Genomic DNA, 16,667 nt, shown 5'->3' on the forward strand with positions numbered 1-16,667 from the left:
GAAACATTTAAATCCAGTATTCAGCAAGATAAAGTATACAGTATTAGCATCCAATCAATATTTACCAGATATACAAAGAAACAGGAAATTTCAGTAGTTAGGAGAAAATTCAGTCAACAAAATGGACTCATAAATGAAACAGACTTAATATAACAAACAAATTTAATGAACAGATTTTTATTTAATAAGATTTTAATAAACATTCACTAAAGGAAGATCTAGAACTATGATTAAAGCTAGTTTTGTATGTTCAAGATAATAGAGGAAGCATTAATTTGTTAAGGAGAGACATGAAAGCTATAAAACTGTCCAAATTGATTTTCTAGAGACAATAAACATCTGAAATGAAAAGTACAATGGACAGGATTAACAGCAGACCAGACACTGAACTTGAAGACCCAGCAATAGAAATTATATAAAACAGTCACACACACATACACAATGCCTGGGGGATAAAGCCCATCAGTAAGCTGTGGGATAATGTTACACAGCCAAATATATGTATAATTAGAGTATCTGAGGGAAAGAGGGAACAGAAGATATTTTTAAAAATAATGGCTGAAAGTTTGCTAAATTTGATGAAAACCATAAGTCCATGAATCTCAGTGGTTCAATAAATATCTAGAAGTTATCCAAAGAATAAAAAGATGAAGAAAATTATACCAAGGCACAATATAATCAGATAATTTAAAACCAGTAATAAAGAGAAAGATTTTAAAATGAGAACAAAGAAACTATAAATTTAGAGGAACAGAGAGTGACAGCAGACTTTTCACCAAAAGCAATGCAAGCCAGAAGGTAGTGGAACAATGTCTCAAAGAAAAAACTGTTAACTTAGAAAAATCTATTAATTAGTGAAAATATTTTTCAAAAAAGATAGTGAAATATTTTCAGACATGCAAAAGCTTAAAGAATTAATAACTATTAGACCTACACTACAAGAAATGTTAAAACTCCTCAGGAAGAGGAAAATAATACCAAGCGGCACCAGAAATGGTAGCCACCTGCGAAAAGGTGTAAGTTCTTTCTAATTTAAATCTTTTAAAAAAGATAATTATTTAAGTAAAAATAATAACAATGGAGTTGGGATTTGTAAGATATATACCCCAAATAAAAAACAAACCAATAAAGATGTGTAAGGCTTAAACAGCAGTACCAACCAGCTTGACCTAATTGATACTTATAGAACACTATATGGAGAAGGAATGGCAACCCACTCCAGTATTCTTGCCTGGAAAATTCCATGGAAAAGCCTGGTGGGCTATGGTCCATGGGTTCACAGAGTCAGACACGACTGAGTGACTAACACACACACACATAACACTATATTATATATATATGTGTGTGTGTATAACACTATAGAACCCAACAAAAGCAGAATACATATTCTTTTCAAGCACGCCCAGGTCTGTTATTAAGGTAGACCATCTGGGTAAGAAAACAAGTCAGTTAATTTAAAAGGGTTGAAATCATACAAAGAATGTTCTTGATCATAATGGAATTAAATTACAGCAAATATATTTGGAAAAATATTATAACTGAATAACACACTTCTAAATAACCCAGGTGCACATTCTAGGCTATACTTTAGATTTAAAAGAATTGGCAGTCATACAAAATACGTTCTTAGACAACAGTGGAATTAAAATAGAAATTAATAACAAAAAGATAGTGTGAAAATTCTCAAATATTTGGAAAATAACACTTCAAATAATGCATGCATCAAAGAAGTCTCATGAAAAATTTAAAAATACTTTTTTAAACAAAACGTGAACATATATAAAAATGTGTGAAAGTGTTAGTCACTCAGTCATGTCAGACTCTTTGTGACTCCATGGACTGTAGCCCTCCAGGCTCCTCTGTTCATGGAATTCTCCAGGCAAGAATACTGGAGTGGGTAGCTATTCCCTTCTCCAGGGGATCTTCCCAACCCAGAGATTGAACCTGGGTCACCTGCATTGGAGGTAGATTCTTTATTGACTGAGTCGCCAGGAATGTGTGGGATGCAGTTAAAATAATGGCTGGAAGGAAATTTATTGCATTAAATGTTTATGTTAGGAAAAAACCTAAAATCAATAACTGAAGTTTCTACCTTATGAAACTAGAAAAGAGCAAATTAAACTTCAAGCAGGCAGAAGAAAGTAATAAAAATTAGAGAAGTAAAAAAAATGAAAATAGGAAAATGATAAAGAAAAATCAACAAAATGAAAAGTTTCTGAACATGATTAATAAAATGATAAACTTTTTATAGCAAGGCTAACCAAGGAAAAAAGACATAAATTATCAGTATCAAAAAGGAAGGAGGAGCCCATGACTGCTGACCTCATGGATTTTACAGGGCTTGTGAGAGAATACTACAAACAGCTTCTGCCCATAAATTGGAGAACTTAGATGAAATGGACCAATTCCTAGGAAGACTTAACTCCCAGAATTCATGCAGGGAGAAATAGATGACCTGAACAGCCCTATATCTATTAAAGACATCAAATTAATAGTATACATTCAAAACAAACAATATCATCACCACCAACAAAAACTTTCCAGAAAAGAAAATACCCAGACCCAAATGGTCACACTGGTGAATTTTACCAAATAACCCATTTGACAGAAATGAAAAGAATAATTGGGAAGTATTTTCAACCAAATAGAAATGAAATGTGTTTCCAAATAGGATGCAACTATAGCAGTGCTTAGAGGCAAACTTATAGCACTAGGTACCTATACTAGGAAAGAACGGCATCAGATTTAAAGACTCAAGGTAAAGGATTGTTAAAATTTTCTTCAAATATCTGAATGTCTTTTGTTTAAAAATATGTTTGTTTCATATGGTTGGAAAAGATAGTTAAAGATGGTTATAAAAAGGCAATTCTTAGCCCATCATAGGAAAGAAATAGCTATCAAATTTCCACAGCTATGGACTCAGTTTCTTTGTGAGAGATACTTCTGTAAACATTCTTATGAGTTCTTCACAGCTATTAATTTTTGAGATAAATGGTAGTGAAGGGAAAATTTCTCAGTGTTAGTAGGCTATAGATTAACAACAAACACATTTAAACTGATGTGTTATATAGTAGGTAATGCAATGAGCAGTAATTTTTAAAATCACAGAACTCTAGAATTAGAAGGAGCCTTAAGTGATATTTAGTCAAACAATAGTAGCCTCAGTTCCCTGCCTTTTAAAATATCAAAGCCTTGGATTAAAAAACAACAACAACCAAAAAAGTGACTTCGCTTGTGGTCCAGTGGCTAAGACCCCATACTCCCAGTGCAGGAAGCCTCGGTTCAATCCCTGGTCAGGGAACTAGATCCCACATGCCTCAACTACGAGTTTGTGTGCCTCAACTAAAAGATACTGCATGGCACAACTAAAACTCTGGGCAGCCAAATAAGTAAATATTAAAAAAAAATTAAGGGGGGGATCCATCTAAGTTTGCACATCAGCAAAAACAGCAAAGGACAGTTGAATCACTAAATGACATATTTAGAATTCAGAGAAAATCCCATGAAGCTCAAGGACAATCAGGAATATTTTAGACATGCTTACATACTTAGTAAGAGTTGGATAAATCCATCTCCTTTCCAAAGCCTCTTCTGACTCTCTAGAATTTATGGGCCTGTCTGTCTTCCCATAGTATTTTGTGTATTCTGCATTGTAGCATCCACATACCACCATCTATCAATAAAGGGTTATGAAAAATGAGACAAAGAGGAAAAAGTAAGATTTGCAGTTTACCATTGGCAGTCTTTTTCCATTCTAGGAAGACAGCCTGTTTTCTCCTAATGATTAGTGTGAGGGTCAGATCTTTACTAAAGCTCTAGCTACATAAAGCAAATATTCCTATTAGGTATTTTTCTCTTTGTGTGGCAATAGTCTGTGAATTCCTGCCTATCACCAGTACATTTCTACTTAAAATGGTTAAATGGCAAGAAGTAAAACTTGCATTTTACTATAAAATTTTATAGAAAAACCACATCGTTGCTTTATAGCAACCAGACACTTGTCTCAGTTATTATTTTTTCAAGACAATTCAATTAGTGTCTCTCTTTTGAATAGGAGCTTATCTTTTATGACAGTTTGATCTTGGTTTTAAAATTACTTGGCCCCATAAAAACACAGACTTGAGTGCTGTATTTTTAGTGCTGGAGGGAATCATGTAAACTGGATGCTGAAGTTAAATTTTGTGTCTTTTATTGAAAACAAGCATTTTTTTCCACTTTTAACAAGTTTTATATTGGTTTGATTTTCAGCATCAATGATAACAGCTACCAATCCTGAGCATTTCTTATTTGCTAATACTGCTCTAGGTGCTTCCTATAGGTTATTTACCTATAGAAAGGTCTTCTTAAAGTAGACACTTCAAAATATTGGTTAGTCAATAAATAGCTTAATTTATGTCCTACTGGCAGTTTGATCCTTTGCAAACCCTGTGAAAGAAGGTGTATGCGTGTGTGCTAAGTCACTTCAGTCACGTCCAACTCTTTGTGACACTATTAACTGTAGCCCGCCAGGCTTGCTTAATTTACAAAACTACTAAAAGTTGACATTAAAACTTAAATGTGAACCTGACAGCAGAATCCATACTCTTAAACACTGCCTCCTTGAATGAGGAGCACAATGCTTTGAGCTTACAAATAGATTCTGAGGACTTATTTAATAAAATTACAAAGAATGTCAGTGAATAATTATATGCAGAGGTGGTAGCTAGGTGCAATGGAAATAGCATGAGATTTAGAAAAAGTATTTAAAGTTGTGACTCATCTACTTATTTGTTCTGTGACTTTGGCAAATCAATTTATTACCTCTCTTGAGGCTGTTTTCCTCGTACAAAAATAGAAATTCATAAAACCATCTATCTCAGTAGGTTATAGTGAAGAGCAAATAGATGTTTCTAAGTGCTTTGTAAATGCTTTTGAAAGGTATGTAAATGAATTGATGAGTGTATTTCATCATTTGCTGTAGCCTTCAAGTAGCAACTTTTCTGAGTGCTTTTAAAAAGTGATTTGATTGATAGAGACACAGGAGTTTCCAGAGCAGCTCTATTGAATTAGAGTGATCTGTTATAAAATGAGATGTTATAGATTGCATTCTATAGATCTATTACAGAATAACTCATAAGACCAGCTTTCTTCGATGAGGTACCTCGTTTTTGAGGAACGGTTATTTCACAATACTTTGTAAAGAAATTCTTCACAGATGTTTCTGTCTCCATTTTGGAAGAGAAGGGAGGCAGAGAGGCCAAAGGGAATTAGTGCCAGAGTCAGCTTTGAGGTTCCAAGAATTCCGCCACCTTTTGCGCACAGTTGGGAGTTCTGTGTTCTCTTAAGTTTATATATCTGTCCCAGTTTGAGAAAAGTCGAAAGTCTTTACTTTGAGGGCTGTTTAGTACCCTACACAAAATGGCCTCTTTGGCAGACAAATGAATAATCAGTGAAGGGACCCCCCTTCCCCACTTCCTTCCCGAAGTTCCTAAGACGGACACGTGGGAAGGTCGCGTTCTGTGTCAAGGAATGAGTTCTCCATACCTTTCATTCCAATCTTGTTTATTTTCTTTTTAGTTTAGGAATTTTGAAACTTAACCCATGTATTCCCTTGTTTACTCAGGATTAGCGGCAGAAATGGAGCGGACCACAATAAAAGGAACGCATTTTGTTCCAGGCTTTCATGAATGTGGTAGCCAGTCAACGCAGGCGCTCAGGATTCAGTGGGGACTTTGGAAATCTTTTAATTCTGTGATCAGTGTAGGGAACCAGTCAGGATAATCCACTTTCTTTGCTAGTTTCTCCCTCTGGCTCTCCTCTCCCCCTCACTAACCTTCCTCACTCCCCACACACACACCCCCCTCATTCACACACAGACCGTCACTTAAGAGCTTGGGTTACTAGTTTCCGTGATTACCTAGCTCCCGTCAAAAAGCTCACTGTTCTGTCTCTGTCTGGGTGTGTGTTTTGCAGACAGGAGTTTCCGCACGCCGAGTCTCTCTCTAGGTCGCGTGGCCGCGGCTGGAGATGAAGGCCTGAGGGAAGCCCCGGGGATCACAGCTCTCAGCTCCTCTGGGAGTCGTTTCCTGGGTGCGAATGAAGAAGGGCCGCGCGTGTGGCCGCCCTCCTGTCATCAGCAGCCCCACTCCGCTGAGAGTAGTGTCCCAGTAGATGGGGTACGGTGGCACGAAAGAAGTCGCAGATTAAGTGAGACCGTTGCTTGTAGGATCGCAGGGTGGAGAGAGAAAGGGAGAGTGAGCGGGCGCAGTTTATTTATGGAACGTCGGGGGCCATGGCGGCTCCGCGGGTCCTGGAGGCAGAGGACTTCCCTCCCTCCGTGTTTTCTCCCTCTGACCTTGGATGAACTAGCGAGCAGTATATTATGCCGGGTGATCGCGCTGGTTTGTCATGGTTAGCATTCTGGACTGTCACTGGAATGTAGGAAACGGATGAATTTGAATTGAACCCTGAGGTGGTCCGCCGGGCCCTCTGCTTGTCTCGGGGAAACCTGTCGCTGTTTGTCTGGGCCTGGCCTAATGAAAGCAATGGAGGGAAAGAGAGGTGGGCCTTTGATCTCTTTGTTGCAGCTGCTCCCTGGGAACTCGCTGAAATCAATGCCCTGTTTTCCTGAAGGAATGAATGGCTCTGCCTAACTAGCTTTGTGAAGCCGTGGGGGAATTCACTGCCTCTGTTTATTGACAGCTGAAAAGGAGCACATGGGGTGGAATGGACCTTCATGTGAAAACCAGGCACAGGGAAAATTAGACCTCAATTTAACACAGAGGAATTTGGAAATTCACCCCAAAGGAGACGGTGGTTTCTCATGCTTACATTAGAATTACTCGAGTTTGGGGCTGGTGTGTAATGAACAATGGAGGTTCTGTCACAACTATGTTATAAGTAGGAATATGATATGCATAATAAATGATGTTAAGTAGAAGTTGATTCAACACCCTCCTTGTTTTTCTAAACACAGAAGTAGAGAAAGGCAGATGTTAGCCATGATATATAATCAGGTTGTTCTTTTATTTTTGGTTTCAGAAGAAGAGAAAAAAATTGATACTGAAAATAAGCATTGTTAATATATTACTGAGTTTCTAGAATGTGACTTTTTTTCTTTTTACTTACATTTTGAAACATCTTTGAACTTTGTACCTAAGTTTCATTCATGGGAACTATTCAAACTATTCCTGCTGTTCTGGATTGTGTGTGTTGAGTGGGAATACAACAAATCATAGTTATTTTTAAAAATGTATATTAGGATATTGTAACCGGAAGTCTCTGTCAAACATAAATAAAACTCTAGACCAATTTAGCATTTGCTATGAGAACGGTTCATAAATCCTAAAATTACTGCCTTACTTTTGACAACACAGTAAAGAAAAAGTCGAGTTTATCGCAAGGAAACATCACCAGACCTTCTTTTATATCTCCCCTCACTGGCTTGATTTCCCAGGAAGAATTTATAGCTTCTTCCTTTGGCCCTCAGCCCTTTGTGCACACCTCTATTATAGCACTTAACACATTGCCCTGTAGCTCTTTGTTTAGGTGTATTCTTTTAGCTGGAAGTAAAGCAGCTGTGTCGTATTCATTTTTATATCTCCAAGCCCAGCAAAGCTCTTGGCTCAGTGAATGCATGCTGAATGAATGGGGATTGATAGCTCCCCGTACATTACTTTGAATGTAATTACTTATGCAGGCTTCAACGGCAAATACTACATTTTAGGAAAACCTGATTGATCTATTGTTACCTGATTGGTGCTATAGCTTTTTAAAATATTTCCTTTATGGAGAATTATTAAACAGTTTTTCAAAGTGGCAAGTTGGTTGGGCGGTCCATCAGCCTGCAAACAGGAGGCATAGAGTGTATGGTGTTGTCCTTTTCAAATCCAAGCCCTCTCCTGTAATATTCTTTTTAAAAATTATGTCTCATCATAGTGTTTAGATAGTTTCAGTAAGAAGATGAAAAAAATTTTAGGGTTTTGTAGACTTTCACCTGACCAGATTTAGTGATTGAGATGGACAGACTTCCATTCTACGTGATTTAATTCTATGGTGGCACGTTAAATAATGCAAAACACAACCTTTGACAGTTTCTGTAACTAACTTTACTCCTACTGTATTTTATGAACCCCTTGACTCTCAGTGAAAAATGTAAAGGAAATTTTGATCCTAGAGGACTAACTCCCGTGATTTCACAGGAGTCTAAGACAAGTCCAGTTCTGAGTCAGTCTCAAGTTAAACCCAACTTCTTTTTAAACCAGAGCTATAAGTGGGAAATAGTTGTCAATATTCTTTGGGGAAAAAAAATGACATCTTAAAATCATAATGGAAAACTTTAGAAAATGTGGGGGGGGTGGGGTGGTTAAGTAAGCACACAAGTATAGGAACTGGCTCATATTTTATTCTCCGTGTTATTTTTGTTTTATTTTTACTCCAAGATTATGTCCAAAGACATCTATTTGATTTTCTGTCTTGATTAAAAGTAGGAATGAGGTTTAAAAACAGTTTTACATATTGGTGAGTCGTGGGAGCGTCCTGTGTAGGGTTAGGCGCTTGCGTGGGCCGTACGAATGTGATCGAGTCAGCAGATTGTATTTCTGCTGAGATTTTAGATTTCTTACGAAACAGGAAAATTACCGTGGCCTTGATCATTGATAGACTCTCGCCCCCAGAAGTATTAACTTGTAGATAAGAAAGCTGTAAGCCTCGTACTTAGGTTTTATAACTTGGCTGCTCTGTCCTTCCAGTTTCTGGAAGTAATTTTGTGTGACATCATACCTAAGGGGGGTGGGGGAAATGGAGGGTGGAAGGAGAAGTGGGGAGTCCAACAATACTTTTGCATTGGATATTTCAGCTTAAAAGCGATGAGGCATATCTTGTCCCCACTGATAGAAGGACATGTGCGCCCCAGGGGGTGACTGCCGTTAAAAGTTGTGTTCTTGCTGTGTTTATAGAACCAGTTAATGTCAACTGCATGATCCTTCATAAAAAGAGCCCTTTTCTTAGGCTTGAAGTCTGTTGTCATGTATAGGAAGAAGAATGTCAAGTAATTTAATAAGAGTCAAGCCCTCAAAATAAGTTTGGGGATTGGCATATAGGAGGTCTTCATGTTTTTTTTGTGTGTGTGTATCTCCATCGGCAAACTTCCTAGCAGAAAGATACCAGGTCCTCCCTCTCAGATGGTTTTCATCCATCTAACAAACAAAGCAGACCTACTGGGGGCTTACCTAGTCATTGAAAGGAGACAGCCTCCTTATGGGTTAGGTTGAATGACAGGAAAGACGGGTACACTTATTGTCAACAAGTTTTGTCCTTCAGGCCTCTCCTCTGAGTAGTAACCTTGTCTTTGAAGGAAAAAAAAAATGGAGTTCAGCAAATGTTCCTTTTGGTCTTAGGTTTTTGTTTAGTTCTTCGTTTGGCTGTTTGTTTTTTGCCTTTTAATGGTCTTTCCTTGCTCTTTGACATCATCTTCCCCTCTTGCCCCTTCAAGCCCTGCTTCCGTGGGTCCACACTCCTTTTCCTAGAGGATAATGTTCTTAGTTGACCCTTTTACAAAAGGTTCTGATTACCATCTGATTGCTTCCTGAAGCTCCGAGACAGTCTCCCTTGAGTTGGGGGTCTCTGGAAAAGAATTGCAAATATACCAGTACAGCTTGCTTCCTGGGTTCGGTGTTCAGCACTTCACTCACACTGACTCCTTTAATCCTCAGAAGGCCCTTGGGCTCTAGGGACGGTTATTGTCTCCACGTTACAGGTGAGAAGCTGAGGCAGAGAGCTGTTCCACAAGCGGTGAGAGGTTTCTAGTGGCTCCCGGTGACACCTGGGTCTGAACGTGGGCCTTCTGGCACCGTGGCTGCGGCTCTTCACGTCACCGCGTTAGTGTTTGAAACTAAAACTTCTGTAAGAACTCAGAGATGTGTCTCTGGAAGGTTGGAATATGACATGATGGTATACCGACAAAGTTTTTGATCCTGGCATTCCTGAGCTTACGTCCTATGTGTGAATGTCTCCTTACTCAGTATTCAGTGTGACTTTCCTTGGTGCCTTTCTTGTTTTAACCTTTTGATTTTTTTTTTTCTCCTCTTCTAGGATTGCTCTCACATCTGGTGTGGCCTCTGTTTCAGGTCACATCTGAAAGTCCTCTGGACCTCAAGCTTAGAAAGGTAAGTGTGTGTCCACTACACCCTCTGACTTCTGCCCAGGCCGTGTGCCGTGGCCACTGTGAGTCTGTGTTCTCTCTCTCCTACTTTCAAGCACACACCACAGCCTTCCACAGTAGAGGGGCTTCTGTCCCAGAGAACACTCACTCTCTCAGATTTCTCATTTGAGGAACTATAGGCCTTGAGGGAAAAAAATAGGGTTGGGGAATACAAAAGCCTATTTTTCACTCTTTAGAAAAATCAAGAGAACATGCTAAGAACTGTCATTGATGTTTATTCATTCATGTAACTTTAGAAATAAGGGGCTTTATACAAACTGACTTTTATTGATCATGACTTGTTGACTAGAAACTTGTGACCTCCTTCCCTGACATTTAAAACGATGTTTTCAAATGAAAACAGATTAATACTAGGGGAACTTGAAGGGGGGGCATCATCCTCCATTTAGAACCGTGTATAGACTGTTGCATATGTTACAACTCAGCCTCTAAATCATGCTTCAGCATCGTAACATGAGATGATTTTCAGTTGCATATGTCCTGTCCAAATTTCCTAAGATTATGAAATAAGTATGCTGCTAAATCCTGTGGTGGTAAATTGGTGGGAACTCATGGTTGACGGGATCCCTGATATTTATCGGAAGTTTTTATTTGTCTCCACCAAACATGTGGAGATTATGATTTGTTTTAAACACCCATTTCAAAATAATGACATCTAGTTCAAGCCTTAAATTTCATACCCTATTCTCTGGTTGTTTTTCTCCTGTAACATGTATTAGTTCTCTGTTTAAGCCCGTTGCCTTCTTCACCCTTCAGGAACCCTCCTCCTGTTTGCAGCTCTGGTGCTGGCAGTATTGCTTAACCATAACTGTTGGCCTCTCTCTCCCCACAGATTTTTTTTGCAAAATGTCCTTGACTGTAATATGCCATATTTTTTTTTATTCCAATCTTCTCTGTAAGTTTCCTTATATCCCATTTTATACTTAAGGGTTTTTTTTCCCCCCTCTTAAACTAGATAAACCACTTCCAATTTCATTTTACTCTTGGGACTGACTTCTAGGAAGGCTGCTCACAGCTGCTCCAGGTGAAAGGCCAAAGTCAAGAGAATATTAGATATGTGTGTTTAAGTTCCTGTTCTCCAAATGGTTCTAATTGAAATTAGTCCACGTCCCCACCCACACATTCAAAAGAAAAATTCTAGCAAAATATAAAGATGCCAGAGTTGCTTCTATATGTCATTTGTGTAGCTTCATGATATGTGTAAGAGCAGTTCATGCAAGGTCCAACTGTAATTGTTTTCTCCAGTTACATGTGACATTGCCATTAAAAGCCCAGCTAATAATATTGTGCTGCTTAAGAATTTAGAAGTTTTTAGGCTACATGACATACAAAACTTTGAGGAAGGCAAGACATGATTAGAAATTTCTTTTACAGGAACATGTTAGAAAAGAATTGTGTCATGGTGGTCCAAATCAAAGAAAGATTATTGAACTTAATCAAAAACTTACATTCTTTCTGTTAGATGTACTGTATCCTGACACAGATTATTAATATTTCCCAATTGTGAGCTTATCCAGTGTGTAAAAGCACTCTTGATACTTATTAACAGGGCACATCGACTTTGTACATAAACTTCAGACCCTGCCCCAATCACTGTGCCTCTGTGTGTACATCTGTAATGCGTAATCTCATAACAGCTCTGCCAGGTAGAGAGGTGTCAGCTTGAAGAGAAGTTAGGGAACATTTGCCTGAGGTTACATACGTGGCAAGTAGCAGAGCCAGTGTTGAGACCCAGAGCCCTCTGATTCCACAGCCGGTCCTCTCTGCACCCAGTCCATCCTTCATAGACTGTGTCTAGCAGAATACTATCATTTGGTTACTTTTTTTTTTTTAACTAACTGTAGGAACCACAACCTTAGTATTAGGGAGAGTATGCTTTTAGTAAAAGAATAAGGGAGAGTAAAACTCGTGATCATACACCACTTTTAGGTAAGGAAAGTTTCTATCTAAGAAGTAGTATTAACTTTTTTTTTTTTTAAACTTTCTTGACTCCCCAAAAAGAACGCAGTCAAAGCCTGAGGGGAACCGAGGCATGATATAGGAGAGTATTAAATATTGCTACAATGAATAAAATGTTTCTCTATCAGTGTGTTTAAAATAGCACTAGGAGTTATGTGTGTTTATACTATAACAAAGTGTACTTTATTTGGGGAATAACTTAATTGATCCATTATGTGGCATTACCAAGGTAATTTTTTCTTTTTTGTTTGAGCACAGGAATTAAAAAGTGATTCATAAAAACACACACACTTAACAACCAGCATGTAAATTAGAACCACATTAGGGTGATCATCATCTTTTGTTGTTTTCCTAAAATGGTTCCCGTTTGCCTTGTATATTCAACTTAAAGTATGCAAAAGTGTTGCAAGTTCTGACTCAGGAGAGATCTAGAGCTCCCTGTGAACACAGTTTTACAGAGAAACTTCAGTGTTCAATAACAGCAGTTAGTCTTTTTGTGTGCAGTTTTTTTAAACAAAATTACTGGCTGTGTTTCTTCCCAAGAAATTACTGTTTTACTGATTTGAATGTATAGAATGGATACATGCAGAAGCTACTCTGTCCGTCTGCTGTCTGAGGTCTCTTTCTATAACTGGAGCCTGGGCATATTGCTGTCATGATTAAAAACTTGCAGTGCATCAGTCAGGACTCTTGGTTGCAACTGACAGAAATTAATGGGACCACTGAACAATTCCAAACGGCCAAGTGACGGGGGCGTATTTGCATGTTAGAAGAATCACTCTGACAGCAGCATTGTGACTCGGATGAAGGGATGAAGGGGGGCCAGTCTGAGAACGGGAAGACAGGAGTCCGTGGGGATCTCGGTCTCCAGTTCATAGAAATGTCCCTTTACTGATGAGCTCTTTATTTGCCAGGCTGGTAGTCGTTTGAAGGAAGCCACATGAAAATTGAGTTTTGGCCAGTAGAGTGGTCTGGGCCCCCATTCTGCAGTGTACCCTCATCCCTGCTCAGTTTTGGGGTGCCACAGATTGGAAAGTGGGTGGTGAGGGTTTGGGGCTGGGCCTGTGTTTGTTGACTGCCCCCTCCAATCTTCCCTCACCCCCCTCCCAGTGTGAGAAGGGAAGCGAGGTCAACAGAGGCCAGACCCTGGTGAGACCCCTGGCCCCGTGCTCTGGTTTTCCAAACGTCTATCTGCTTGCTCCGCCCACCCTGACTTCCAGGTTCCCCATCTGTGGGCTCTCTCCTTGGGTAGCATTTAGTAGAAAGCACTCGCTCTCCTACTGACCGAAGCGGGGAGTGGGGACTGGCTCGGCCACCTGGCCGCTGTGATGGGGCACGTGCAGCATTTAATAGAAAGCACTCGCTCTCTCCTACTGACCGAAGCGGGGAGTGGGGACTGGCTCGGCCGCCTGGCCGCTGTGATGGGGCACGTGCTCCCCAGACGGCTGCTGCTGTCTGAGGTCTGGCTGCCCTCTGGGCGTGCCAGGCAGACCTAATGGGTGTTTGTGCCCCAGGCAGATGGGGTCCCCTGTTTGCTGGTCCTTGTACATCTGACATTCTGCCAACCAGAGCTCCCTGTTCTATAAGATCTAATCTCAGTGTCCTGGCTGATACATCTCCGCTTATCTCGAATCCTCTCTGGTTTTCATCAGGGACTTTATGAGCCTCATCCGAAGTCTCAGATGTTCAGCCACAGGATTTAAGTAGAATTTGTTTTGAGGACGTGACTGATCTCAGGGTCCAAATCCCTGTAGACATTTGGTGCCACAAGGACCTACCATTACCTCAGTGTCTTTGAATCAACAGATTTGTCACATTTATGTGGTTTCTCCTCTCTGACACCTCAGTTTCCAGCACACTCTCCCTTCCATCTTCTGGGAACCAACAGTCCCACTCTGTCCCCAGTGGGCTGGTCTAGGGGGGGCATGTCCAGGCTCAGAAGCAGGGCTGTTCTGGGCTTAAGGAGTCTAGCAGCATCAGCCTCTCACTTTCTAATCCCTGGTAGACTTATGTTTTCTCTTTTGGTTTTTAAGCAATTCAGAGTTTAAGATAAAGGCCTTCAAGATAACTTTCTCTGCCTCTCCCTCTCTAGTTATTTGCATAGGAATCAGAGGCGTTAATCTTGTGAGTAAACTCCTAACATCTGCCCTTATTTCCTTCCTTCCTTCCTTCTCTATCAGCCCCAGGACCAAAGCACAGACCCCAGTGCCTCTGCAGAGTCCCTTCGCTTCTGCAGCAGAGGGGTAGCATTTTTTTTTGTTTTTTTTTTTTGAGTAATAACCTGGTTCTGCGTGATCGCTGTGGAAGCTAGTCTGTAGCACAGATGAGCATGACCCTGAGGGTGCTGCACTGGAGGCGCCCTCATAAGTCTGCCTCTGACTCCCCTCCCGCGTCAAACATGCAGGAAGTGCACTCCCTTTTGTATTCATCATTCCGTCAACCTAGAGAGAAATTTCATTGCAGTCATTCTTCGGTGTCTCCCTCTCTCCCATGCCATATGTCCTAGAGCCTGAAGGTTTCCATGGCCCCTGGTAGGTGAGGTCTGGCCTTTGGTGTATGGTGAGAATAGTTGGGGTATGATGAGAGTAGCTGAGTAGTCTTTTGAAGCCCTATGCTCTTGCCCCAGGCCTGGGCTCCCTGAGCACAGCCACCACTGTCTTCTAGAAGGTTCTGTCCTGCCTTGGGGACAAAGCTGTGCAAGCCCCCCCCCCCCCACTTTAGGGGAGAATATCTTTTTCTCACCCTCTTAACCTCCTTCCAACCCTGAAGTTGTGCAGAACCTCCTCACTGGGTTTAGACATTAAGAAGGATAGACTGCTTCTGCCGTCGTCTGGGCTAAAACACAAGCAATTACAAAGCCTGCACCTGTTTTAAATGAGCTAGACAGGAAAACTGTCGGGAGGACAAACAAAGTAAAATTTCAGAGTTGTCCTGCCGCACTGATTTGGACTCTGTCGTGAAGGCAAAACACCACCCAAACACTGGTAACTATGGAAACGAAGAGAAGGAAACACATCTGAGAGACAATAAGCCCGAAGACTGTACAGCTTAGTCAGTGAGAAAAATCTAGTATGCCTCCAGGGTTTCTGACTTGGGAGCAGCCAGAAAGCAACACAGTGAAGAGAGTGACCTGGTACTAATGTGGACTCTCAAAGCCCACGCTTGGGCTGCAAGGCCCAGCTCAGCGGCTCACTGACCATGCCACCATAGGCCAATTGACAGAGCTCCTCAGCCTCAGTTTCCCCGTAAGTAAGGTGGGGCTAATGCTCCCTACTCACTTGGCTGTTTGGAGCATTAACTAAAGCCATGAAAACAACGGCCATGACCTGGTGAGCATCCACTAAGTGTTAGCTCTAGTTACATAGCAGTGCCAGTAGCTGAAGTGGATGATGCTGGAGGGTGAGCCGTGCAGAGCCCCTGCTTCAGAACAGGGGCCTCCAGGGCCACTGACAGTATCTAAGCTGAGAGATGCAGGAGGGAGGTACGTGGATTTGTCTGAAATGTGAAAGAAATTGACGGCTGAAGACTGTAGTAGATGGATTGATAGTTGAAGAAGATAGATAGTAGATGGTTCAGGACTGAAGACCCCAAGAAGTAGCTGAAACCTTGGGCTGTGACTGAAGCCCCGCAGGGATTGTGTTAGAAGGTAGAGGGCCAGGTGCCAGGCTCACGAATCTGTTCACATTCCCAGTTACCCTTTCACAGCATGGGTCTCGGGGGTCATCTTCAGAACAACTCGGTTGTTGTGAGATGAATACAGATAGCCAGTTTACGGCCTCCACTCCAGACGTGTAATCTTGGTTGTAGTGATCAGCTCACTGAAGTAAGCTTTACTTGTCTAGAATCTACCAAATCGGCTGGGCTCCTTTCCATCAGGAATTAGTCCTTGGATGGGGGGGGCGGGAAAAACTTATTTGAGAGACTTTTCAAAACAGGGCTTGCACATCCTCCGCCCAGTGGACTCCTTCGCTGAAAGCCGGGACAGGCCTCCCGGCGTCAGGGCTTGCCCAGTTCTTTCCCACTCAAATCATTTTGGGGGGGAAAAAAAAGTCAGTTTGAAGAATTTACTTAAGTGAAATCGGGAGTAGCTTGAAGTGAATGAGCTGAAACTGGAGGGAAATCCCTTTGTTCATGGGGTTTCAGTGAATGCTCAGCAGGCAGTTAAACCAGTTCATTAACAGAGAAGAAGCCCTGTTTCTCAAACGCAGCCCTCAACAGCTAATGCCTAGAAAAATAGACTATGACAGCCAAGAATGCATTCTAGAAATCTGAATGCTCTAGATTCAGGAAACCTTAGTTTTTGTCATCACTGAATAAACAAATCACTTCCCCCTGAATATCTCCCCTTTATTTAAGACAATTCACCATACATGATCTGTTTACTGTGCACCCATCCCATTTTCTAGAAAAATGTGATTTTTCCTGCTTCTCTGGAGCTCAGAAATGAATATACTTAGAAATATTTTATGTTACAGGTTCATTTTTAAAAAGCTGTTGTTTTAAATAG

The 16,667-nt window shown here is 40.8% G+C and overlaps 1 protein-coding gene across 16 annotated transcripts in view; it reads left to right on the top strand.

Moving 5' to 3' along the window:
* Positions 1-16,667, top strand: part of PLAGL1 (PLAG1 like zinc finger 1) — a 91,619-nt gene that overhangs the window by 53,616 nt on the left and 21,336 nt on the right. For all 16 annotated transcript variants that reach the window (XM_070461549.1, XM_070461552.1, XM_070461551.1 and 13 more), the window contains one exon: positions 10,072-10,145. The gene's annotated coding sequence lies outside the window, so the exon portion shown is untranslated. The remainder of the gene's footprint in view (positions 1-10,071; positions 10,146-16,667) is intronic.

Source organism: Odocoileus virginianus, chromosome 34 (assembly GCF_023699985.2).
Source record: "Odocoileus virginianus isolate 20LAN1187 ecotype Illinois chromosome 34, Ovbor_1.2, whole genome shotgun sequence".
Lineage (NCBI taxonomy): Eukaryota > Metazoa > Chordata > Mammalia > Artiodactyla > Cervidae > Odocoileus > Odocoileus virginianus.